Below are 26,292 nucleotides of genomic sequence, written 5' to 3' on the forward strand. Positions count from 1 at the left end.
TCTAGCTTTCCTGCTAGCAATGCCATTTCTACCCTGCTGTGGATAACATTGTCCTATGCCCTTCTGCTCCGAGAGACAGAGAGCACCTCGGCAGACGCAGTGCAGAGGGAAAGGACACAGTATCCGAGGGAGCGTGACGCCGCTTAGGCGGGCAAAGCAGAAAGGTGCCGCCCGGCACTGGCTTTGACTCCCTGAGCTTCCTTGCTAGGACAGCAGCTGCCGAAAGCTGGCAACTAGGCTGCCAGAGTGCAGAATGTCAGCGGTCTGGCACGCCTGCTTGCCGAAAGCCAGTATCAGCGAGACAGCGTGCTAGGCTCTGTTTCACAGCACCTTGGAGAACACGCCCTTGAAGAATGCCGTCTCTGCTCCGCAAAAGCTCTGCCACAGTGAAGGTGGAAGAAGCAGCCTGTGGCCACGGGCAGAGCTGGTCAACAGCTGCGCCTAACTTTCCCAAGCTGCGAGAGCATTCTCAGCCGAGTTCTGCTTTGACAGAGCTAGTGCTGAACTTTTGCAGTCCCGGAGGCTGCTGAAACCAAGGCTGTGTTCTGCCTCTTCATTCTTGCCTTCCTGTGCAGCAGCGAGAAGTGAAGCTCTGGCACGGCATTCAGCTTTGCCGCCTCTCTGCACGGAAAGCACTAGACAGAACTAGTGTGCTTCGTGCATGCTCTCTCCTCGCTTTTATGGTCACTGCTCTGCTTTTTGCTTGGCAGCGTTCCAAGGCTCCACGGCATACCTCTTGCACAGCGAGAGGTGGCCGGCGAGGAATACTTGCTGGCTTAAGTCGTTCCATGCTCAAGGCATTCATCGGAGCAACACCATGCGGGAAAAGAGGGGGGAACATTGCAGGACAAATTTCTATGCTGGAACATGATTGTCTGCGAGACAGCTCTCCGCAGCGCTAGTATTTGGCCAGGCTGAAATCAGCGCCGCGGGAAGCCAATGTGACAAGCGGAGTGCAACGAGCGCGGCGATATGGGGCCACTTGGCAGGTGGCCGAAGAAAGACGGCTGCCCCGCGAATGGGGTGCCAGAAGGCAAGTTTCAGCAGGGCGTTCCGGGCGAGCTTAATGTGTAGCCGCAGTTGTTCTAGGCGAGATTGTAGCCGAGAAGCTTTCCGTCGCCATTCACGAGACAAGAAAAGCAGAACGCAATGGTCTAGAGGGTTGAGAAGAAAAGTGCTCGTAGCGAGCTCGTTGCGGCAAAAGCGAAAGCCAGGAGCAGCGTGCTCGCTGCGAGAAGTAGACGGCGCTTCGCCTCCTTGGGAAGGAAATGGCGTCTGGGCACGAACGGCAGCCAGCGAAGCTTCAGAACAGCAGGCTGTTCTGCTCAGCTTACGAGCCTGAAGTGAGTGGCAAGGGCTAAGGGGACAGTTCCAAGGCATCTAGCTTTCCTGCTAGCAATGCCATTTCTACCCTGCTGTGGATAACATTGTCCTATGCCCTTATGCTCCGAGAGACAGAGAGCACCTCGGCAGACGCAGTGCAGAGGGAAAGGACACAGTATCCGAGGGAGCGTGACGCCGCTTAGGCGGGCAAAGCAGAAAGGTGCCGCCCGGCACTGGCTTTGACTCCCTGAGCTTCCTTGCTAGGACAGCAGCTGCCGAAAGCTGGCAACTAGGCTGCCAGAGTGCAGAATGTAGGCGGTCTGGCACGCCTGCTTGCCGAAAGCCAGGATCAGCGAGACAGCGTGCTAGGCTCTGTTTCACAGCACCTTGGAGAACACGCCCTTGAAGAATGCCGTCTCTGTTCCGCAAAAGCTCTGCCACAGTGAAGGTGGAAGAAGCAGCCTGTGGCCACGGGCAGAGCTGGTCAACAGCTGCGCCTAACTTTCCCAAGCTGCGAGAGCATTCTCAGCCGAGTTCTGCTTTGACAGAGCTAGTGCTGAACTTTTGCAGTCCCGGAGGCTGCTGAAACCAAGGCTGTGTTCTGCCTCTTCATTCTTGCCTTCCTGTGCTCCAGCGAGAAGTGAAGCTCTGGCACGGCATTCAGCTTTGCCGCCTCTCTGCACGGAAAGCACTAGACAGAACTAGTGTGCTTCGTGCATGCTCTCTCCTCGCTTTTATGGTCACTGCTCTGCTTTTTGCTTGGCAGCGTTCCAAGGCTCCACGGCATACCTCTTGCACAGCGAGAGGTGGCCGGCGAGGAATACTTGCTGGCTTAAGTCGTTCCATGCTCAAGGCATTCATCAGAGCAACACCATGCGGGAAAAGAGGGGGGAACATTGCAGGACAAATTTCTATGCTGGAACATGATTGTCTGCGAGACAGCTCTCCGCAGCGCTAGTATTTGGCCAGGCTGAAATCAGCGCCACGGGAAGCCAATCTGACAAGCGGAGTGCAACGAGCGCGGCGATATGGGGCCACTTGGCAGATGGCCGAAGAAAGACGGCTGCCCCGCGAATGGGGTGCCAGAAGGCAAGTTTCAGCAGGGCGTTCCGGGCGAGCTTAATGTGTAGCCGCAGTTGTTCTAGGCGAGATTGTAGCCGAGAAGCTTTCCGTCGCCATTCACGAGACAAGAAAAGCAGAACGCAATGGTCTAGAGGGTTGAGAAGAATAGTGCTCGTAGCGAGCTCGTCGCGGCAGAAGCGAAAGCCAGGAGCAGCGTGCTCGCTGCGAGATGTAGACGGCGCTTCGCCTCCTTGGGAAGGAAATGGCGTCTGGGCACGAACGGCAGCCAGCGAAGCTTCAGAACAGCAGGCTGTTCTGCTCAGCGTACGAGCCTGAAGTGAGTGGCAAGGGCTAAGGGGACAGTTCCAAGGCATCTAGCTTTCCTGCTAGCAATGCCATTTCTACCCTGCTGTGGATAACATTGTCCTATGCCCTTATGCTCCGAGAGACAGAGAGCACCTCGGCAGACGCAGTGCAGAGGGAAAGGACACAGTATCCGAGGGAGCGTGACGCCGCTTAGGCGGGCAAAGCAGAAAGGTGCCGCCCGGCACTGGCTTTGACTCCCTGAGCTTCCTTGCTAGGACAGCAGCTGCCGAAAGCTGGCAACTAGGCTGCCAGAGTGCAGAATGTAGGCGGTCTGGCACGCCTGCTTGCCGAAAGCCAGGATCAGCGAGACAGCGTGCTAGGCTCTGTTTCACAGCACCTTGGAGAACACGCCCTTGAAGAATGCCGTCTCTGTTCCGCAAAAGCTCTGCCACAGTGAAGGTGGAAGAAGCAGCCTGTGGCCACGGGCAGAGGTGGTCAACAGCTGCGCCTAACTTTCCCAAGCTGCGAGAGCATTCTCAGCCGAGTTCTGCTTTGACAGAGCTAGTGCTGAACTTTTGCAGTCCCGGAGGCTGCTGAAACCAAGGCTGTGTTCTGCCTCTTCATTCTTGCCTTCCTGTGCAGCAGCGAGAAGTGAAGCTCTGGCACGGCATTCAGCTTTGCCGCCTCTCTGCACGGAAAGCACTAGACAGAACTAGTGTGCTTCGTGCATGCTCTCTCCTCGCTTTTATGGTCACTGCTCTGCTTTTTGCTTGGCAGCGTTCCAAGGCTCCACGGCATACCTCTTGCACAGCGAGAGGTGGCCGGCGAGGAATACTTGCCGGCTTAAGTCGTTCCATGCTCAAGGCATTCATCAGAGCAACACCATGCGGGAAAAGAGGGGGGAACATTGCAGGACAAATTTCTATGCTGGAACATGATTGTCTGCGAGACAGCTCTCCGCAGCGCTAGTATTTGGCCAGGCTGAAATCAGCGCCACGGGAAGCCAATCTGACAAGCGGAGTGCAACGAGCGCGGCGATATGGGGCCACTTGGCAGGTGGCCGAAGAAAGACGGCTGCCCCGCGAATGGGGTGCCAGAAGGCAAGTTTCAGCAGGGCGTTCCGGGCGAGCTTAATGTGTAGCCGCAGTTGTTCTAGGCGAGATTGTAGCCGAGAAGCTTTCCGTCGCCATTCACGAGACAAGAAAAGCAGAACGCAATGGTCTAGAGGGTTGAGAAGAAAAGTGCTCGTAGCGAGCTCGTCGCGGCAGAAGCGAAAGCCAGGAGCAGCGTGCTCGCTGCGAGATGTAGACGGCGCTTCGCCTCCTTGGGAAGGAAATGGCGTCTGGGCACGAACGGCAGCCAGCGAAGCTTCAGAACAGCAGGCTGTTCTGCTCAGCGTACGAGCCTGAAGTGAGTGGCAAGGGCTAAGGGGACAGTTCCAAGGCATCTAGCTTTCCTGCTAGCAATGCCATTTCTACCCTGCTGTGGATAACATTGTCCTATGCCCTTATGCTCCGAGAGACAGAGAGCACCTCGGCAGACGCAGTGCAGAGGGAAAGGACACAGTATCCGAGGGAGCGTGACGCCGCTTAGGCGGGCAAAGCAGAAAGGTGCCGCCCGGCACTGGCTTTGACTCCCTGAGCTTCCTTGCTAGGACAGCAGCTGCCGAAAGCTGGCAACTAGGCTGCCAGAGTGCAGAATGTAGGCGGTCTGGCACGCCTGCTTGCCGAAAGCCAGGATCAGCGAGACAGCGTGCTAGGCTCTGTTTCACAGCACCTTGGAGAACACGCCCTTGAAGAATGCCGTCTCTGTTCCGCAAAAGCTCTGCCACAGTGAAGGTGGAAGAAGCAGCCTGTGGCCACGGGCAGAGCTGGTCAACAGCTGCGCCTAACTTTCCCAAGCTGCGAGAGCATTCTCAGCCGAGTTCTGCTTTGACAGAGCTAGTGCTGAACTTTTGCAGTCCCGGAGGCTGCTGAAACCAAGGCTGTGTTCTGCCTCTTCATTCTTGCCTTCCTGTGCAGCAGCGAGAAGTGAAGCTCTGGCACGGCATTCAGCTTTGCCGCCTCTCTGCACGGAAAGCACTAGACAGAACTAGTGTGCTTCGTGCATGCTCTCTCCTCGCTTTTATGGTCACTGCTCTGCTTTTTGCTTGGCAGCGTTCCAAGGCTCCACGGCATACCTCTTGCACAGCGAGAGGTGGCCGGCGAGGAATACTTGCTGGCTTAAGTCGTTCCATGCTCAAGGCATTCATCAGAGCAACACCATGCGGGAAAAGAGGGGGGAACATTGCAGGACAAATTTCTATGCTGGAACATGATTGTCTGCGAGACAGCTCTCCGCAGCGCTAGTATTTGGCCAGGCTGAAATCAGCGCCACGGGAAGCCAATCTGACAAGCGGAGTGCAACGAGCGCGGCGATATGGGGCCACTTGGCAGATGGCCGAAGAAAGACGGCTGCCCCGCGAATGGGGTGCCAGAAGGCAAGTTTCAGCAGGGCGTTCCGGGCGAGCTTAATGTGTAGCCGCAGTTGTTCTAGGCGAGATTGTAGCCGAGAAGCTTTCCGTCGCCATTCACGAGACAAGAAAAGCAGAACGCAATGGTCTAGAGGGTTGAGAAGAATAGTGCTCGTAGCGAGCTCGTCGCGGCAGAAGCGAAAGCCAGGAGCAGCGTGCTCGCTGCGAGAAGTAGACGGCGCTTCGCCTCCTTGGGAAGGAAATGGCGTCTGGGCACGAACGGCAGCCAGCGAAGCTTCAGAACAGCAGGCTGTTCTGCTCAGCGTACGAGCCTGAAGTGAGTGGCAAGGGCTAAGGGGACAGTTCCAAGGCATCTAGCTTTCCTGCTAGCAATGCCATTTCTACCCTGCTGTGGATAACATTGTCCTATGCCCTTCTGCTCCGAGAGACAGAGAGCACCTCGGCAGACGCAGTGCAGAGGGAAAGGACACAGTATCCGAGGGAGCGTGACGCCGCTTAGGCGGGCAAAGCAGAAAGGTGCCGCCCGGCACTGGCTTTGACTCCCTGAGCTTCCTTGCTAGGACAGCAGCTGCCGAAAGCTGGCAACTAGGCTGCCAGAGTGCAGAATGTCAGCGGTCTGGCACGCCTGCTTGCCGAAAGCCAGTATCAGCGAGACAGCGTGCTAGGCTCTGTTTCACAGCACCTTGGAGAACACGCCCTTGAAGAATGCCGTCTCTGCTCCGCAAAAGCTCTGCCACAGTGAAGGTGGAAGAAGCAGCCTGTGGCCACGGGCAGAGCTGGTCAACAGCTGCGCCTAACTTTCCCAAGCTGCGAGAGCATTCTCAGCCGAGTTCTGCTTTGACAGAGCTAGTGCTGAACTTTTGCAGTCCCGGAGGCTGCTGAAACCAAGGCTGTGTTCTGCCTCTTCATTCTTGCCTTCCTGTGCAGCAGCGAGAAGTGAAGCTCTGGCACGGCATTCAGCTTTGCCGCCTCTCTGCACGGAAAGCACTAGACAGAACTAGTGTGCTTCGTGCATGCTCTCTCCTCGCTTTTATGGTCACTGCTCTGCTTTTTGCTTGGCAGCGTTCCAAGGCTCCACGGCATACCTCTTGCACAGCGAGAGGTGGCCGGCGAGGAATACTTGCTGGCTTAAGTCGTTCCATGCTCAAGGCATTCATCGGAGCAACACCATGCGGGAAAAGAGGGGGGAACATTGCAGGACAAATTTCTATGCTGGAACATGATTGTCTGCGAGACAGCTCTCCGCAGCGCTAGTATTTGGCCAGGCTGAAATCAGCGCCACGGGAAGCCAATCTGACAAGCGGAGTGCAACGAGCGCGGCGATATGGGGCCACTTGGCAGGTGGCCGAAGAAAGACGGCTGCCCCGCGAATGGGGTGCCAGAAGGCAAGTTTCAGCAGGGCGTTCCGGGCGAGCTTAATGTGTAGCCGCAGTTGTTCTAGGCGAGATTGTAGCCGAGAAGCTTTCCGTCGCCATTCACGAGACAAGAAAAGCAGAACGCAATGGTCTAGAGGGTTGAGAAGAATAGTGCTCGTAGCGAGCTCGTCGCGGCAGAAGCGAAAGCCAGGAGCAGCGTGCTCGCTGCGAGAAGTAGACGGCGCTTCGCCTCCTTGGGAAGGAAATGGCGTCTGGGCACGAACGGCAGCCAGCGAAGCTTCAGAACAGCAGGCTGTTCTGCTCAGCGTACGAGCCTGAAGTGAGTGCAAGGGCTAAGGGGACAGTTCCAAGGCATCTAGCTTTCCTGCTAGCAATGCCATTTCTACCCTGCTGTGGATAACATTGTCCTATGCCCTTATGCTCCGAGAGGCACAGAGCACCTCGGCAGACGCAGTGCAGAGGGAAAGGACACAGTATCCGAGGGAGCGTGACGCCGCTTAGGCGGGCAAAGCAGAAAGGTGCCGCCCGGCACTGGCTTTGACTCCCTGAGCTTCCTTGCTAGGACAGCAGCTGCCGAAAGCTGGCAACTAGGCTGCCAGAGTGCAGAATGTCAGCGGTCTGGCACGCCTGCTTGCCGAAAGCCAGGATCAGCGAGACAGCGTGCTAGGCTCTGTTTCACAGCACCTTGGAGAACACGCCCTTGAAGAATGCCGTCTCTGTTCCGCAAAAGCTCTGCCACAGTGAAGGTGGAAGAAGCAGCCTGTGGCCACGGGCAGAGCTGGTCAACAGCTGCGCCTAACTTTCCCAAGCTGCGAGAGCATTCTCAGCCGAGTTCTGCTTTGACAGAGCTAGTGCTGAACTTTTGCAGTCCCGGAGGCTGCTGAAACCAAGGCTGTGTTCTGCCTCTTCATTCTTGCCTTCCTGTGCAGCAGCGAGAAGTGAAGCTCTGGCACGGCATTCAGCTTTGCCGCCTCTCTGCACGGAAAGCACTAGACAGAACTAGTGTGCTTCGTGCATGCTCTCTCCTCGCTTTTATGGTCACTGCTCTGCTTTTTGCTTGGCAGCGTTCCAAGGCTCCACGGCATACCTCTTGCACAGCGAGAGGTGGCCGGCGAGGAATACTTGCTGGCTTAAGTCGTTCCATGCTCAAGGCATTCATCAGAGCAACACCATGCGGGAAAAGAGGGGGGAACATTGCAGGACAAATTTCTATGCTGGAACATGATTGTCTGCGAGACAGCTCTCCGCAGCGCTAGTATTTGGCCAGGCTGAAATCAGCGCCACGGGAAGCCAATCTGACAAGCGGAGTGCAACGAGCGCGGCGATATGGGGCCACTTGGCAGATGGCCGAAGAAAGACGGCTGCCCCGCGAATGGGGTGCCAGAAGGCAAGTTTCAGCAGGGCGTTCCGGGCGAGCTTAATGTGTAGCCGCAGTTGTTCTAGGCGAGATTGTAGCCGAGAAGCTTTCCGTCGCCATTCACGAGACAAGAAAAGCAGAACGCAATGGTCTAGAGGGTTGAGAAGAATAGTGCTCGTAGCGAGCTCGTCGCGGCAGAAGCGAAAGCCAGGAGCAGCGTGCTCGCTGCGAGAAGTAGACGGCGCTTCGCCTCCTTGGGAAGGAAATGGCGTCTGGGCACGAACGGCAGCCAGCGAAGCTTCAGAACAGCAGGCTGTTCTGCTCAGCGTACGAGCCTGAAGTGAGTGGCAAGGGCTAAGGGGACAGTTCCAAGGCATCTAGCTTTCCTGCTAGCAATGCCATTTCTACCCTGCTGTGGATAACATTGTCCTATGCCCTTCTGCTCCGAGAGACAGAGAGCACCTCGGCAGACGCAGTGCAGAGGGAAAGGACACAGTATCCGAGGGAGCGTGACGCCGCTTAGGCGGGCAAAGCAGAAAGGTGCCGCCCGGCACTGGCTTTGACTCCCTGAGCTTCCTTGCTAGGACAGCAGCTGCCGAAAGCTGGCAACTAGGCTGCCAGAGTGCAGAATGTCAGCGGTCTGGCACGCCTGCTTGCCGAAAGCCAGTATCAGCGAGACAGCGTGCTAGGCTCTGTTTCACAGCACCTTGGAGAACACGCCCTTGAAGAATGCCGTCTCTGCTCCGCAAAAGCTCTGCCACAGTGAAGGTGGAAGAAGCAGCCTGTGGCCACGGGCAGAGCTGGTCAACAGCTGCGCCTAACTTTCCCAAGCTGCGAGAGCATTCTCAGCCGAGTTCTGCTTTGACAGAGCTAGTGCTGAACTTTTGCAGTCCCGGAGGCTGCTGAAACCAAGGCTGTGTTCTGCCTCTTCATTCTTGCCTTCCTGTGCAGCAGCGAGAAGTGAAGCTCTGGCACGGCATTCAGCTTTGCCGCCTCTCTGCACGGAAAGCACTAGACAGAACTAGTGTGCTTCGTGCATGCTCTCTCCTCGCTTTTATGGTCACTGCTCTGCTTTTTGCTTGGCAGCGTTCCAAGGCTCCACGGCATACCTCTTGCACAGCGAGAGGTGGCCGGCGAGGAATACTTGCTGGCTTAAGTCGTTCCATGCTCAAGGCATTCATCGGAGCAACACCATGCGGGAAAAGAGGGGGGAACATTGCAGGACAAATTTCTATGCTGGAACATGATTGTCTGCGAGACAGCTCTCCGCAGCGCTAGTATTTGGCCAGGCTGAAATCAGCGCCGCGGGAAGCCAATGTGACAAGCGGAGTGCAACGAGCGCGGCGATATGGGGCCACTTGGCAGGTGGCCGAAGAAAGACGGCTGCCCCGCGAATGGGGTGCCAGAAGGCAAGTTTCAGCAGGGCGTTCCGGGCGAGCTTAATGTGTAGCCGCAGTTGTTCTAGGCGAGATTGTAGCCGAGAAGCTTTCCGTCGCCATTCACGAGACAAGAAAAGCAGAACGCAATGGTCTAGAGGGTTGAGAAGAAAAGTGCTCGTAGCGAGCTCGTTGCGGCAAAAGCGAAAGCCAGGAGCAGCGTGCTCGCTGCGAGAAGTAGACGGCGCTTCGCCTCCTTGGGAAGGAAATGGCGTCTGGGCACGAACGGCAGCCAGCGAAGCTTCAGAACAGCAGGCTGTTCTGCTCAGCTTACGAGCCTGAAGTGAGTGGCAAGGGCTAAGGGGACAGTTCCAAGGCATCTAGCTTTCCTGCTAGCAATGCCATTTCTACCCTGCTGTGGATAACATTGTCCTATGCCCTTATGCTCCGAGAGACAGAGAGCACCTCGGCAGACGCAGTGCAGAGGGAAAGGACACAGTATCCGAGGGAGCGTGACGCCGCTTAGGCGGGCAAAGCAGAAAGGTGCCGCCCGGCACTGGCTTTGACTCCCTGAGCTTCCTTGCTAGGACAGCAGCTGCCGAAAGCTGGCAACTAGGCTGCCAGAGTGCAGAATGTAGGCGGTCTGGCACGCCTGCTTGCCGAAAGCCAGGATCAGCGAGACAGCGTGCTAGGCTCTGTTTCACAGCACCTTGGAGAACACGCCCTTGAAGAATGCCGTCTCTGTTCCGCAAAAGCTCTGCCACAGTGAAGGTGGAAGAAGCAGCCTGTGGCCACGGGCAGAGCTGGTCAACAGCTGCGCCTAACTTTCCCAAGCTGCGAGAGCATTCTCAGCCGAGTTCTGCTTTGACAGAGCTAGTGCTGAACTTTTGCAGTCCCGGAGGCTGCTGAAACCAAGGCTGTGTTCTGCCTCTTCATTCTTGCCTTCCTGTGCTCCAGCGAGAAGTGAAGCTCTGGCACGGCATTCAGCTTTGCCGCCTCTCTGCACGGAAAGCACTAGACAGAACTAGTGTGCTTCGTGCATGCTCTCTCCTCGCTTTTATGGTCACTGCTCTGCTTTTTGCTTGGCAGCGTTCCAAGGCTCCACGGCATACCTCTTGCACAGCGAGAGGTGGCCGGCGAGGAATACTTGCTGGCTTAAGTCGTTCCATGCTCAAGGCATTCATCAGAGCAACACCATGCGGGAAAAGAGGGGGGAACATTGCAGGACAAATTTCTATGCTGGAACATGATTGTCTGCGAGACAGCTCTCCGCAGCGCTAGTATTTGGCCAGGCTGAAATCAGCGCCACGGGAAGCCAATCTGACAAGCGGAGTGCAACGAGCGCGGCGATATGGGGCCACTTGGCAGATGGCCGAAGAAAGACGGCTGCCCCGCGAATGGGGTGCCAGAAGGCAAGTTTCAGCAGGGCGTTCCGGGCGAGCTTAATGTGTAGCCGCAGTTGTTCTAGGCGAGATTGTAGCCGAGAAGCTTTCCGTCGCCATTCACGAGACAAGAAAAGCAGAACGCAATGGTCTAGAGGGTTGAGAAGAATAGTGCTCGTAGCGAGCTCGTCGCGGCAGAAGCGAAAGCCAGGAGCAGCGTGCTCGCTGCGAGATGTAGACGGCGCTTCGCCTCCTTGGGAAGGAAATGGCGTCTGGGCACGAACGGCAGCCAGCGAAGCTTCAGAACAGCAGGCTGTTCTGCTCAGCGTACGAGCCTGAAGTGAGTGGCAAGGGCTAAGGGGACAGTTCCAAGGCATCTAGCTTTCCTGCTAGCAATGCCATTTCTACCCTGCTGTGGATAACATTGTCCTATGCCCTTATGCTCCGAGAGACAGAGAGCACCTCGGCAGACGCAGTGCAGAGGGAAAGGACACAGTATCCGAGGGAGCGTGACGCCGCTTAGGCGGGCAAAGCAGAAAGGTGCCGCCCGGCACTGGCTTTGACTCCCTGAGCTTCCTTGCTAGGACAGCAGCTGCCGAAAGCTGGCAACTAGGCTGCCAGAGTGCAGAATGTAGGCGGTCTGGCACGCCTGCTTGCCGAAAGCCAGGATCAGCGAGACAGCGTGCTAGGCTCTGTTTCACAGCACCTTGGAGAACACGCCCTTGAAGAATGCCGTCTCTGTTCCGCAAAAGCTCTGCCACAGTGAAGGTGGAAGAAGCAGCCTGTGGCCACGGGCAGAGGTGGTCAACAGCTGCGCCTAACTTTCCCAAGCTGCGAGAGCATTCTCAGCCGAGTTCTGCTTTGACAGAGCTAGTGCTGAACTTTTGCAGTCCCGGAGGCTGCTGAAACCAAGGCTGTGTTCTGCCTCTTCATTCTTGCCTTCCTGTGCAGCAGCGAGAAGTGAAGCTCTGGCACGGCATTCAGCTTTGCCGCCTCTCTGCACGGAAAGCACTAGACAGAACTAGTGTGCTTCGTGCATGCTCTCTCCTCGCTTTTATGGTCACTGCTCTGCTTTTTGCTTGGCAGCGTTCCAAGGCTCCACGGCATACCTCTTGCACAGCGAGAGGTGGCCGGCGAGGAATACTTGCCGGCTTAAGTCGTTCCATGCTCAAGGCATTCATCAGAGCAACACCATGCGGGAAAAGAGGGGGGAACATTGCAGGACAAATTTCTATGCTGGAACATGATTGTCTGCGAGACAGCTCTCCGCAGCGCTAGTATTTGGCCAGGCTGAAATCAGCGCCACGGGAAGCCAATCTGACAAGCGGAGTGCAACGAGCGCGGCGATATGGGGCCACTTGGCAGGTGGCCGAAGAAAGACGGCTGCCCCGCGAATGGGGTGCCAGAAGGCAAGTTTCAGCAGGGCGTTCCGGGCGAGCTTAATGTGTAGCCGCAGTTGTTCTAGGCGAGATTGTAGCCGAGAAGCTTTCCGTCGCCATTCACGAGACAAGAAAAGCAGAACGCAATGGTCTAGAGGGTTGAGAAGAAAAGTGCTCGTAGCGAGCTCGTCGCGGCAGAAGCGAAAGCCAGGAGCAGCGTGCTCGCTGCGAGATGTAGACGGCGCTTCGCCTCCTTGGGAAGGAAATGGCGTCTGGGCACGAACGGCAGCCAGCGAAGCTTCAGAACAGCAGGCTGTTCTGCTCAGCGTACGAGCCTGAAGTGAGTGGCAAGGGCTAAGGGGACAGTTCCAAGGCATCTAGCTTTCCTGCTAGCAATGCCATTTCTACCCTGCTGTGGATAACATTGTCCTATGCCCTTATGCTCCGAGAGACAGAGAGCACCTCGGCAGACGCAGTGCAGAGGGAAAGGACACAGTATCCGAGGGAGCGTGACGCCGCTTAGGCGGGCAAAGCAGAAAGGTGCCGCCCGGCACTGGCTTTGACTCCCTGAGCTTCCTTGCTAGGACAGCAGCTGCCGAAAGCTGGCAACTAGGCTGCCAGAGTGCAGAATGTCAGCGGTCTGGCACGCCTGCTTGCCGAAAGCCAGTATCAGCGAGACAGCGTGCTAGGCTCTGTTTCACAGCACCTTGGAGAACACGCCCTTGAAGAATGCCGTCTCTGCTCCGCAAAAGCTCTGCCACAGTGAAGGTGGAAGAAGCAGCCTGTGGCCACGGGCAGAGCTGGTCAACAGCTGCGCCTAACTTTCCCAAGCTGCGAGAGCATTCTCAGCCGAGTTCTGCTTTGACAGAGCTAGTGCTGAACTTTTGCAGTCCCGGAGGCTGCTGAAACCAAGGCTGTGTTCTGCCTCTTCATTCTTGCCTTCCTGTGCAGCAGCGAGAAGTGAAGCTCTGGCACGGCATTCAGCTTTGCCGCCTCTCTGCACGGAAAGCACTAGACAGAACTAGTGTGCTTCGTGCATGCTCTCTCCTCGCTTTTATGGTCACTGCTCTGCTTTTTGCTTGGCAGCGTTCCAAGGCTCCACGGCATACCTCTTGCACAGCGAGAGGTGGCCGGCGAGGAATACTTGCTGGCTTAAGTCGTTCCATGCTCAAGGCATTCATCGGAGCAACACCATGCGGGAAAAGAGGGGGGAACATTGCAGGACAAATTTCTATGCTGGAACATGATTGTCTGCGAGACAGCTCTCCGCAGCGCTAGTATTTGGCCAGGCTGAAATCAGCGCCGCGGGAAGCCAATGTGACAAGCGGAGTGCAACGAGCGCGGCGATATGGGGCCACTTGGCAGGTGGCCGAAGAAAGACGGCTGCCCCGCGAATGGGGTGCCAGAAGGCAAGTTTCAGCAGGGCGTTCCGGGCGAGCTTAATGTGTAGCCGCAGTTGTTCTAGGCGAGATTGTAGCCGAGAAGCTTTCCGTCGCCATTCACGAGACAAGAAAAGCAGAACGCAATGGTCTAGAGGGTTGAGAAGAAAAGTGCTCGTAGCGAGCTCGTTGCGGCAAAAGCGAAAGCCAGGAGCAGCGTGCTCGCTGCGAGAAGTAGACGGCGCTTCGCCTCCTTGGGAAGGAAATGGCGTCTGGGCACGAACGGCAGCCAGCGAAGCTTCAGAACAGCAGGCTGTTCTGCTCAGCTTACGAGCCTGAAGTGAGTGGCAAGGGCTAAGGGGACAGTTCCAAGGCATCTAGCTTTCCTGCTAGCAATGCCATTTCTACCCTGCTGTGGATAACATTGTCCTATGCCCTTATGCTCCGAGAGACAGAGAGCACCTCGGCAGACGCAGTGCAGAGGGAAAGGACACAGTATCCGAGGGAGCGTGACGCCGCTTAGGCGGGCAAAGCAGAAAGGTGCCGCCCGGCACTGGCTTTGACTCCCTGAGCTTCCTTGCTAGGACAGCAGCTGCCGAAAGCTGGCAACTAGGCTGCCAGAGTGCAGAATGTAGGCGGTCTGGCACGCCTGCTTGCCGAAAGCCAGGATCAGCGAGACAGCGTGCTAGGCTCTGTTTCACAGCACCTTGGAGAACACGCCCTTGAAGAATGCCGTCTCTGTTCCGCAAAAGCTCTGCCACAGTGAAGGTGGAAGAAGCAGCCTGTGGCCACGGGCAGAGCTGGTCAACAGCTGCGCCTAACTTTCCCAAGCTGCGAGAGCATTCTCAGCCGAGTTCTGCTTTGACAGAGCTAGTGCTGAACTTTTGCAGTCCCGGAGGCTGCTGAAACCAAGGCTGTGTTCTGCCTCTTCATTCTTGCCTTCCTGTGCTCCAGCGAGAAGTGAAGCTCTGGCACGGCATTCAGCTTTGCCGCCTCTCTGCACGGAAAGCACTAGACAGAACTAGTGTGCTTCGTGCATGCTCTCTCCTCGCTTTTATGGTCACTGCTCTGCTTTTTGCTTGGCAGCGTTCCAAGGCTCCACGGCATACCTCTTGCACAGCGAGAGGTGGCCGGCGAGGAATACTTGCTGGCTTAAGTCGTTCCATGCTCAAGGCATTCATCAGAGCAACACCATGCGGGAAAAGAGGGGGGAACATTGCAGGACAAATTTCTATGCTGGAACATGATTGTCTGCGAGACAGCTCTCCGCAGCGCTAGTATTTGGCCAGGCTGAAATCAGCGCCACGGGAAGCCAATCTGACAAGCGGAGTGCAACGAGCGCGGCGATATGGGGCCACTTGGCAGATGGCCGAAGAAAGACGGCTGCCCCGCGAATGGGGTGCCAGAAGGCAAGTTTCAGCAGGGCGTTCCGGGCGAGCTTAATGTGTAGCCGCAGTTGTTCTAGGCGAGATTGTAGCCGAGAAGCTTTCCGTCGCCATTCACGAGACAAGAAAAGCAGAACGCAATGGTCTAGAGGGTTGAGAAGAATAGTGCTCGTAGCGAGCTCGTCGCGGCAGAAGCGAAAGCCAGGAGCAGCGTGCTCGCTGCGAGATGTAGACGGCGCTTCGCCTCCTTGGGAAGGAAATGGCGTCTGGGCACGAACGGCAGCCAGCGAAGCTTCAGAACAGCAGGCTGTTCTGCTCAGCGTACGAGCCTGAAGTGAGTGGCAAGGGCTAAGGGGACAGTTCCAAGGCATCTAGCTTTCCTGCTAGCAATGCCATTTCTACCCTGCTGTGGATAACATTGTCCTATGCCCTTATGCTCCGAGAGACAGAGAGCACCTCGGCAGACGCAGTGCAGAGGGAAAGGACACAGTATCCGAGGGAGCGTGACGCCGCTTAGGCGGGCAAAGCAGAAAGGTGCCGCCCGGCACTGGCTTTGACTCCCTGAGCTTCCTTGCTAGGACAGCAGCTGCCGAAAGCTGGCAACTAGGCTGCCAGAGTGCAGAATGTAGGCGGTCTGGCACGCCTGCTTGCCGAAAGCCAGGATCAGCGAGACAGCGTGCTAGGCTCTGTTTCACAGCACCTTGGAGAACACGCCCTTGAAGAATGCCGTCTCTGTTCCGCAAAAGCTCTGCCACAGTGAAGGTGGAAGAAGCAGCCTGTGGCCACGGGCAGAGGTGGTCAACAGCTGCGCCTAACTTTCCCAAGCTGCGAGAGCATTCTCAGCCGAGTTCTGCTTTGACAGAGCTAGTGCTGAACTTTTGCAGTCCCGGAGGCTGCTGAAACCAAGGCTGTGTTCTGCCTCTTCATTCTTGCCTTCCTGTGCAGCAGCGAGAAGTGAAGCTCTGGCACGGCATTCAGCTTTGCCGCCTCTCTGCACGGAAAGCACTAGACAGAACTAGTGTGCTTCGTGCATGCTCTCTCCTCGCTTTTATGGTCACTGCTCTGCTTTTTGCTTGGCAGCGTTCCAAGGCTCCACGGCATACCTCTTGCACAGCGAGAGGTGGCCGGCGAGGAATACTTGCCGGCTTAAGTCGTTCCATGCTCAAGGCATTCATCAGAGCAACACCATGCGGGAAAAGAGGGGGGAACATTGCAGGACAAATTTCTATGCTGGAACATGATTGTCTGCGAGACAGCTCTCCGCAGCGCTAGTATTTGGCCAGGCTGAAATCAGCGCCACGGGAAGCCAATCTGACAAGCGGAGTGCAACGAGCGCGGCGATATGGGGCCACTTGGCAGGTGGCCGAAGAAAGACGGCTGCCCCGCGAATGGGGTGCCAGAAGGCAAGTTTCAGCAGGGCGTTCCGGGCGAGCTTAATGTGTAGCCGCAGTTGTTCTAGGCGAGATTGTAGCCGAGAAGCTTTCCGTCGCCATTCACGAGACAAGAAAAGCAGAACGCAATGGTCTAGAGGGTTGAGAAGAAAAGTGCTCGTAGCGAGCTCGTCGCGGCAGAAGCGAAAGCCAGGAGCAGCGTGCTCGCTGCGAGATGTAGACGGCGCTTCGCCTCCTTGGGAAGGAAATGGCGTCTGGGCACGAACGGCAGCCAGCGAAGCTTCAGAACAGCAGGCTGTTCTGCTCAGCGTACGAGCCTGAAGTGAGTGGCAAGGGCTAAGGGGACAGTTCCAAGGCATCTAGCTTTCCTGCTAGCAATGCCATTTCTACCCTGCTGTGGATAACATTGTCCTATGCCCTTATGCTCCGAGAGACAGAGAGCACCTCGGCAGACGCAGTGCAGAGGGAAAGGACACAGTATCCGAGGGAGCGTGACGCCGCTTAGGCGGGCAAAGCAGAAAGGTGCCGCCCGGCACTGGCTTTGACTCCCTGAGCTTCCTTGCTAGGACAGCAGCTGCCGAAAGCTGGCAACTAGGCTGCCAGAGTGCAGAATGTAGGCGGTCTGGCACGCCTGCTTGCCGAAAGCCAGTATCAGCGAGACAGCGTGCTAGGCTCTGTTTCACAGCACCTTGGAGAACACGCCCTTGAAGAATGCCGTCTCTGTTCCGCAAAAGCTCTGCCACAGTGAAGGTGGAAGAAGCAGCCTGTGGCCACGGGCAGAGCTGGTCAACAGCTGCGCCTAACTTTCCCAAGCTGCGAGAGCATTCTCAGCCGAGTTCTGCTTTGACAGAGCTAGTGCTGAACTTTTGCAGTCCCGGAGGCTGCTGAAACCAAGGCTGTGTTCTGCCTCTTCATTCTTGCCTTCCTGTGCAGCAGCGAGAAGTGAAGCTCTGGCACGGCATTCAGCTTTGCCGCCTCTCTGCACGGAAAGCACTAGACAGAACTAGTGTGCTTCGTGCATGCTCTCTCCTCGCTTTTATGGTCACTGCTCTGCTTTTTGCTTGGCAGCGTTCCAAGGCTCCACGGCATACCTCTTGCACAGCGAGAGGTGGCCGGCGAGGAATACTTGCTGGCTTAAGTCGTTCCATGCTCAAGGCATTCATCAGAGCAACACCATGCGGGAAAAGAGGGGGGAACATTGCAGGACAAATTTCTATGCTGGAACATGATTGTCTGCGAGACAGCTCTCCGCAGCGCTAGTATTTGGCCAGGCTGAAATCAGCGCCACGGGAAGCCAATCTGACAAGCGGAGTGCAACGAGCGCGGCGATATGGGGCCACTTGGCAGATGGCCGAAGAAAGACGGCTGCCCCGCGAATGGGGTGCCAGAAGGCAAGTTTCAGCAGGGCGTTCCGGGCGAGCTTAATGTGTAGCCGCAGTTGTTCTAGGCGAGATTGTAGCCGAGAAGCTTTCCGTCGCCATTCACGAGACAAGAAAAGCAGAACGCAATGGTCTAGAGGGTTGAGAAGAATAGTGCTCGTAGCGAGCTCGTCGCGGCAGAAGCGAAAGCCAGGAGCAGCGTGCTCGCTGCGAGAAGTAGACGGCGCTTCGCCTCCTTGGGAAGGAAATGGCGTCTGGGCACGAACGGCAGCCAGCGAAGCTTCAGAACAGCAGGCTGTTCTGCTCAGCGTACGAGCCTGAAGTGAGTGGCAAGGGCTAAGGGGACAGTTCCAAGGCATCTAGCTTTCCTGCTAGCAATGCCATTTCTACCCTGCTGTGGATAACATTGTCCTATGCCCTTCTGCTCCGAGAGACAGAGAGCACCTCGGCAGACGCAGTGCAGAGGGAAAGGACACAGTATCCGAGGGAGCGTGACGCCGCTTAGGCGGGCAAAGCAGAAAGGTGCCGCCCGGCACTGGCTTTGACTCCCTGAGCTTCCTTGCTAGGACAGCAGCTGCCGAAAGCTGGCAACTAGGCTGCCAGAGTGCAGAATGTCAGCGGTCTGGCACGCCTGCTTGCCGAAAGCCAGTATCAGCGAGACAGCGTGCTAGGCTCTGTTTCACAGCACCTTGGAGAACACGCCCTTGAAGAATGCCGTCTCTGCTCCGCAAAAGCTCTGCCACAGTGAAGGTGGAAGAAGCAGCCTGTGGCCACGGGCAGAGCTGGTCAACAGCTGCGCCTAACTTTCCCAAGCTGCGAGAGCATTCTCAGCCGAGTTCTGCTTTGACAGAGCTAGTGCTGAACTTTTGCAGTCCCGGAGGCTGCTGAAACCAAGGCTGTGTTCTGCCTCTTCATTCTTGCCTTCCTGTGCAGCAGCGAGAAGTGAAGCTCTGGCACGGCATTCAGCTTTGCCGCCTCTCTGCACGGAAAGCACTAGACAGAACTAGTGTGCTTCGTGCATGCTCTCTCCTCGCTTTTATGGTCACTGCTCTGCTTTTTGCTTGGCAGCGTTCCAAGGCTCCACGGCATACCTCTTGCACAGCGAGAGGTGGCCGGCGAGGAATACTTGCTGGCTTAAGTCGTTCCATGCTCAAGGCATTCATCGGAGCAACACCATGCGGGAAAAGAGGGGGGAACATTGCAGGACAAATTTCTATGCTGGAACATGATTGTCTGCGAGACAGCTCTCCGCAGCGCTAGTATTTGGCCAGGCTGAAATCAGCGCCACGGGAAGCCAATCTGACAAGCGGAGTGCAACGAGCGCGGCGATATGGGGCCACTTGGCAGGTGGCCGAAGAAAGACGGCTGCCCCGCGAATGGGGTGCCAGAAGGCAAGTTTCAGCAGGGCGTTCCGGGCGAGCTTAATGTGTAGCCGCAGTTGTTCTAGGCGAGATTGTAGCCGAGAAGCTTTCCGTCGCCATTCACGAGACAAGAAAAGCAGAACGCAATGGTCTAGAGGGTTGAGAAGAATAGTGCTCGTAGCGAGCTCGTCGCGGCAGAAGCGAAAGCCAGGAGCAGCGTGCTCGCTGCGAGAAGTAGACGGCGCTTCGCCTCCTTGGGAAGGAAATGGCGTCTGGGCACGAACGGCAGCCAGCGAAGCTTCAGAACAGCAGGCTGTTCTGCTCAGCGTACGAGCCTGAAGTGAGTGCAAGGGCTAAGGGGACAGTTCCAAGGCATCTAGCTTTCCTGCTAGCAATGCCATTTCTACCCTGCTGTGGATAACATTGTCCTATGCCCTTATGCTCCGAGAGGCACAGAGCACCTCGGCAGACGCAGTGCAGAGGGAAAGGACACAGTATCCGAGGGAGCGTGACGCCGCTTAGGCGGGCAAAGCAGAAAGGTGCCGCCCGGCACTGGCTTTGACTCCCTGAGCTTCCTTGCTAGGACAGCAGCTGCCGAAAGCTGGCAACTAGGCTGCCAGAGTGCAGAATGTCAGCGGTCTGGCACGCCTGCTTGCCGAAAGCCAGGATCAGCGAGACAGCGTGCTAGGCTCTGTTTCACAGCACCTTGGAGAACACGCCCTTGAAGAATGCCGTCTCTGTTCCGCAAAAGCTCTGCCACAGTGAAGGTGGAAGAAGCAGCCTGTGGCCACGGGCAGAGCTGGTCAACAGCTGCGCCTAACTTTCCCAAGCTGCGAGAGCATTCTCAGCCGAGTTCTGCTTTGACAGAGCTAGTGCTGAACTTTTGCAGTCCCGGAGGCTGCTGAAACCAAGGCTGTGTTCTGCCTCTTCATTCTTGCCTTCCTGTGCAGCAGCGAGAAGTGAAGCTCTGGCACGGCATTCAGCTTTGCCGCCTCTCTGCACGGAAAGCACTAGACAGAACTAGTGTGCTTCGTGCATGCTCTCTCCTCGCTTTTATGGTCACTGCTCTGCTTTTTGCTTGGCAGCGTTCCAAGGCTCCACGGCATACCTCTTGCACAGCGAGAGGTGGCCGGCGAGGAATACTTGCTGGCTTAAGTCGTTCCATGCTCAAGGCATTCATCAGAGCAACACCATGCGGGAAAAGAGGGGGGAACATTGCAGGACAAATTTCTATGCTGGAACATGATTGTCTGCGAGACAGCTCTCCGCAGCGCTAGTATTTGGCCAGGCTGAAATCAGCGCCACGGGAAGCCAATCTGACAAGCGGAGTGCAACGAGCGCGGCGATATGGGGCCACTTGGCAGATGGCCGAAGAAAGACGGCTGCCCCGCGAATGGGGTGCCAGAAGGCAAGTTTCAGCAGGGCGTTCCGGGCGAGCTTAATGTGTAGCCGCAGTTGTTCTAGGCGAGATTGTAGCCGAGAAGCTTTCCGTCGCCATTCACGAGACAAGAAAAGCAGAACGCAATGGTCTAGAGGGTTGAGAAGAATAGTGCTCGTAGCGAGCTCGTCGCGGCAGAAGCGAAAGCCAGGAGCAGCGTGCTCGCTGCGAGAAGTAGACGGCGCTTCGCCTCCTTGGGAAGGAAATGGCGTCTGGGCACGAACGGCAGCCAGCGAAGCTTCAGAACAGCAGGCTGTTCTGCTCAGCGTACGAGCCTGAAGTGAGTGGCAAGGGCTAAGGGGACAGTTCCAAGGCATCTAGCTTTCCTGCTAGCAATGCCATTTCTACCCTGCTGTGGATAACATTGTCCTATGCCCTTCTGCTCCGAGAGACAGAGAGCACCTCGGCAGACGCAGTGCAGAGGGAAAGGACACAGTATCCGAGGGAGCGTGACGCCGCTTAGGCGGGCAAAGCAGAAAGGTGCCGCCCGGCACTGGCTTTGACTCCCTGAGCTTCCTTGCTAGGACAGCAGCTGCCGAAAGCTGGCAACTAGGCTGCCAGAGTGCAGAATGTCAGCGGTCTGGCACGCCTGCTTGCCGAAAGCCAGTATCAGCGAGACAGCGTGCTAGGCTCTGTTTCACAGCACCTTGGAGAACACGCCCTTGAAGAATGCCGTCTCTGCTCCGCAAAAGCTCTGCCACAGTGAAGGTGGAAGAAGCAGCCTGTGGCCACGGGCAGAGCTGGTCAACAGCTGCGCCTAACTTTCCCAAGCTGCGAGAGCATTCTCAGCCGAGTTCTGCTTTGACAGAGCTAGTGCTGAACTTTTGCAGTCCCGGAGGCTGCTGAAACCAAGGCTGTGTTCTGCCTCTTCATTCTTGCCTTCCTGTGCAGCAGCGAGAAGTGAAGCTCTGGCACGGCATTCAGCTTTGCCGCCTCTCTGCACGGAAAGCACTAGACAGAACTAGTGTGCTTCGTGCATGCTCTCTCCTCGCTTTTATGGTCACTGCTCTGCTTTTTGCTTGGCAGCGTTCCAAGGCTCCACGGCATACCTCTTGCACAGCGAGAGGTGGCCGGCGAGGAATACTTGCTGGCTTAAGTCGTTCCATGCTCAAGGCATTCATCGGAGCAACACCATGCGGGAAAAGAGGGGGGAACATTGCAGGACAAATTTCTATGCTGGAACATGATTGTCTGCGAGACAGCTCTCCGCAGCGCTAGTATTTGGCCAGGCTGAAATCAGCGCCGCGGGAAGCCAATGTGACAAGCGGAGTGCAACGAGCGCGGCGATATGGGGCCACTTGGCAGGTGGCCGAAGAAAGACGGCTGCCCCGCGAATGGGGTGCCAGAAGGCAAGTTTCAGCAGGGCGTTCCGGGCGAGCTTAATGTGTAGCCGCAGTTGTTCTAGGCGAGATTGTAGCCGAGAAGCTTTCCGTCGCCATTCACGAGACAAGAAAAGCAGAACGCAATGGTCTAGAGGGTTGAGAAGAAAAGTGCTCGTAGCGAGCTCGTTGCGGCAAAAGCGAAAGCCAGGAGCAGCGTGCTCGCTGCGAGAAGTAGACGGCGCTTCGCCTCCTTGGGAAGGAAATGGCGTCTGGGCACGAACGGCAGCCAGCGAAGCTTCAGAACAGCAGGCTGTTCTGCTCAGCTTACGAGCCTGAAGTGAGTGGCAAGGGCTAAGGGGACAGTTCCAAGGCATCTAGCTTTCCTGCTAGCAATGCCATTTCTACCCTGCTGTGGATAACATTGTCCTATGCCCTTATGCTCCGAGAGACAGAGAGCACCTCGGCAGACGCAGTGCAGAGGGAAAGGACACAGTATCCGAGGGAGCGTGACGCCGCTTAGGCGGGCAAAGCAGAAAGGTGCCGCCCGGCACTGGCTTTGACTCCCTGAGCTTCCTTGCTAGGACAGCAGCTGCCGAAAGCTGGCAACTAGGCTGCCAGAGTGCAGAATGTAGGCGGTCTGGCACGCCTGCTTGCCGAAAGCCAGGATCAGCGAGACAGCGTGCTAGGCTCTGTTTCACAGCACCTTGGAGAACACGCCCTTGAAGAATGCCGTCTCTGTTCCGCAAAAGCTCTGCCACAGTGAAGGTGGAAGAAGCAGCCTGTGGCCACGGGCAGAGCTGGTCAACAGCTGCGCCTAACTTTCCCAAGCTGCGAGAGCATTCTCAGCCGAGTTCTGCTTTGACAGAGCTAGTGCTGAACTTTTGCAGTCCCGGAGGCTGCTGAAACCAAGGCTGTGTTCTGCCTCTTCATTCTTGCCTTCCTGTGCTCCAGCGAGAAGTGAAGCTCTGGCACGGCATTCAGCTTTGCCGCCTCTCTGCACGGAAAGCACTAGACAGAACTAGTGTGCTTCGTGCATGCTCTCTCCTCGCTTTTATGGTCACTGCTCTGCTTTTTGCTTGGCAGCGTTCCAAGGCTCCACGGCATACCTCTTGCACAGCGAGAGGTGGCCGGCGAGGAATACTTGCTGGCTTAAGTCGTTCCATGCTCAAGGCATTCATCAGAGCAACACCATGCGGGAAAAGAGGGGGGAACATTGCAGGACAAATTTCTATGCTGGAACATGATTGTCTGCGAGACAGCTCTCCGCAGCGCTAGTATTTGGCCAGGCTGAAATCAGCGCCACGGGAAGCCAATCTGACAAGCGGAGTGCAACGAGCGCGGCGATATGGGGCCACTTGGCAGATGGCCGAAGAAAGACGGCTGCCCCGCGAATGGGGTGCCAGAAGGCAAGTTTCAGCAGGGCGTTCCGGGCGAGCTTAATGTGTAGCCGCAGTTGTTCTAGGCGAGATTGTAGCCGAGAAGCTTTCCGTCGCCATTCACGAGACAAGAAAAGCAGAACGCAATGGTCTAGAGGGTTGAGAAGAATAGTGCTCGTAGCGAGCTCGTCGCGGCAGAAGCGAAAGCCAGGAGCAGCGTGCTCGCTGCGAGATGTAGACGGCGCTTCGCCTCCTTGGGAAGGAAATGGCGTCTGGGCACGAACGGCAGCCAGCGAAGCTTCAGAACAGCAGGCTGTTCTGCTCAGCGTACGAGCCTGAAGTGAGTGGCAAGGGCTAAGGGGACAGTTCCAAGGCATCTAGCTTTCCTGCTAGCAATGCCATTTCTACCCTGCTGTGGATAACATTGTCCTATGCCCTTATGCTCCGAGAGACAGAGAGCACCTCGGCAGACGCAGTGCAGAGGGAAAGGACACAGTATCCGAGGGAGCGTGACGCCGCTTAGGCGGGCAAAGCAGAAAGGTGCCGCCCGGCACTGGCTTTGACTCCCTGAGCTTCCTTGCTAGGACAGCAGCTGCCGAAAGCTGGCAACTAGGCTGCCAGAGTGCAGAATGTAGGCGGTCTGGCACGCCTGCTTGCCGAAAGCCAGGATCAGCGAGACAGCGTGCTAGGCTCTGTTTCACAGCACCTTGGAGAACACGCCCTTGAAGAATGCCGTCTCTGTTCCGCAAAAGCTCTGCCACAGTGAAGGTGGAAGAAGCAGCCTGTGGCCACGGGCAGAGGTGGTCAACAGCTGCGCCTAACTTTCCCAAGCTGCGAGAGCATTCTCAGCCGAGTTCTGCTTTGACAGAGCTAGTGCTGAACTTTTGCAGTCCCGGAGGCTGCTGAAACCAAGGCTGTGTTCTGCCTCTTCATTCTTGCCTTCCTGTGCAGCAGCGAGAAGTGAAGCTCTGGCACGGCATTCAGCTTTGCCGCCTCTCTGCACGGAAAGCACTAGACAGAACTAGTGTGCTTCGTGCATGCTCTCTCCTCGCTTTTATGGTCACTGCTCTGCTTTTTGCTTGGCAGCGTTCCAAGGCTCCACGGCATACCTCTTGCACAGCGAGAGGTGGCCGGCGAGGAATACTTGCCGGCTTAAGTCGTTCCATGCTCAAGGCATTCATCAGAGCAACACCATGCGGGAAAAGAGGGGGGAACATTGCAGGACAAATTTCTATGCTGGAACATGATTGTCTGCGAGACAGCTCTCCGCAGCGCTAGTATTTGGCCAGGCTGAAATCAGCGCCACGGGAAGCCAATCTGACAAGCGGAGTGCAACGAGCGCGGCGATATGGGGCCACTTGGCAGGTGGCCGAAGAAAGACGGCTGCCCCGCGAATGGGGTGCCAGAAGGCAAGTTTCAGCAGGGCGTTCCGGGCGAGCTTAATGTGTAGCCGCAGTTGTTCTAGGCGAGATTGTAGCCGAGAAGCTTTCCGTCGCCATTCACGAGACAAGAAAAGCAGAACGCAATGGTCTAGAGGGTTGAGAAGAAAAGTGCTCGTAGCGAGCTCGTCGCGGCAGAAGCGAAAGCCAGGAGCAGCGTGCTCGCTGCGAGATGTAGACGGCGCTTCGCCTCCTTGGGAAGGAAATGGCGTCTGGGCACGAACGGCAGCCAGCGAAGCTTCAGAACAGCAGGCTGTTCTGCTCAGCGTACGAGCCTGAAGTGAGTGGCAAGGGCTAAGGGGACAGTTCCAAGGCATCTAGCTTTCCTGCTAGCAATGCCATTTCTACCCTGCTGTGGATAACATTGTCCTATGCCCTTATGCTCCGAGAGACAGAGAGCACCTCGGCAGACGCAGTGCAGAGGGAAAGGACACAGTATCCGAGGGAGCGTGACGCCGCTTAGGCGGGCAAAGCAGAAAGGTGCCGCCCGGCACTGGCTTTGACTCCCTGAGCTTCCTTGCTAGGACAGCAGCTGCCGAAAGCTGGCAACTAGGCTGCCAGAGTGCAGAATGTAGGCGGTCTGGCACGCCTGCTTGCCGAAAGCCAGTATCAGCGAGACAGCGTGCTAGGCTCTGTTTCACAGCACCTTGGAGAACACGCCCTTGAAGAATGCCGTCTCTGTTCCGCAAAAGCTCTGCCACAGTGAAGGTGGAAGAAGCAGCCTGTGGCCACGGGCAGAGCTGGTCAACAGCTGCGCCTAACTTTCCCAAGCTGCGAGAGCATTCTCAGCCGAGTTCTGCTTTGACAGAGCTAGTGCTGAACTTTTGCAGTCCCGGAGGCTGCTGAAACCAAGGCTGTGTTCTGCCTCTTCATTCTTGCCTTCCTGTGCAGCAGCGAGAAGTGAAGCTCTGGCACGGCATTCAGCTTTGCCGCCTCTCTGCACGGAAAGCACTAGACAGAACTAGTGTGCTTCGTGCATGCTCTCTCCTCGCTTTTATGGTCACTGCTCTGCTTTTTGCTTGGCAGCGTTCCAAGGCTCCACGGCATACCTCTTGCACAGCGAGAGGTGGCCGGCGAGGAATACTTGCTGGCTTAAGTCGTTCCATGCTCAAGGCATTCATCAGAGCAACACCATGCGGGAAAAGAGGGGGGAACATTGCAGGACAAATTTCTATGCTGGAACATGATTGTCTGCGAGACAGCTCTCCGCAGCGCTAGTATTTGGCCAGGCTGAAATCAGCGCCACGGGAAGCCAATCTGACAAGCGGAGTGCAACGAGCGCGGCGATATGGGGCCACTTGGCAGATGGCCGAAGAAAGACGGCTGCCCCGCGAATGGGGTGCCAGAAGGCAAGTTTCAGCAGGGCGTTCCGGGCGAGCTTAATGTGTAGCCGCAGTTGTTCTAGGCGAGATTGTAGCCGAGAAGCTTTCCGTCGCCATTCACGAGACAAGAAAAGCAGAACGCAATGGTCTAGAGGGTTGAGAAGAATAGTGCTCGTAGCGAGCTCGTCGCGGCAGAAGCGAAAGCCAGGAGCAGCGTGCTCGCTGCGAGAAGTAGACGGCGCTTCGCCTCCTTGGGAAGGAAATGGCGTCTGGGCACGAACGGCAGCCAGCGAAGCTTCAGAACAGCAGGCTGTTCTGCTCAGCGTACGAGCCTGAAGTGAGTGGCAAGGGCTAAGGGGACAGTTCCAAGGCATCTAGCTTTCCTGCTAGCAATGCCATTTCTACCCTGCTGTGGATAACATTGTCCTATGCCCTTCTGCTCCGAGAGACAGAGAGCACCTCGGCA

Source organism: Cinclus cinclus, unplaced genomic scaffold (assembly GCF_963662255.1).
Source record: "Cinclus cinclus unplaced genomic scaffold, bCinCin1.1 SCAFFOLD_41, whole genome shotgun sequence".
NCBI classification, from domain to species: domain Eukaryota; kingdom Metazoa; phylum Chordata; class Aves; order Passeriformes; family Cinclidae; genus Cinclus; species Cinclus cinclus.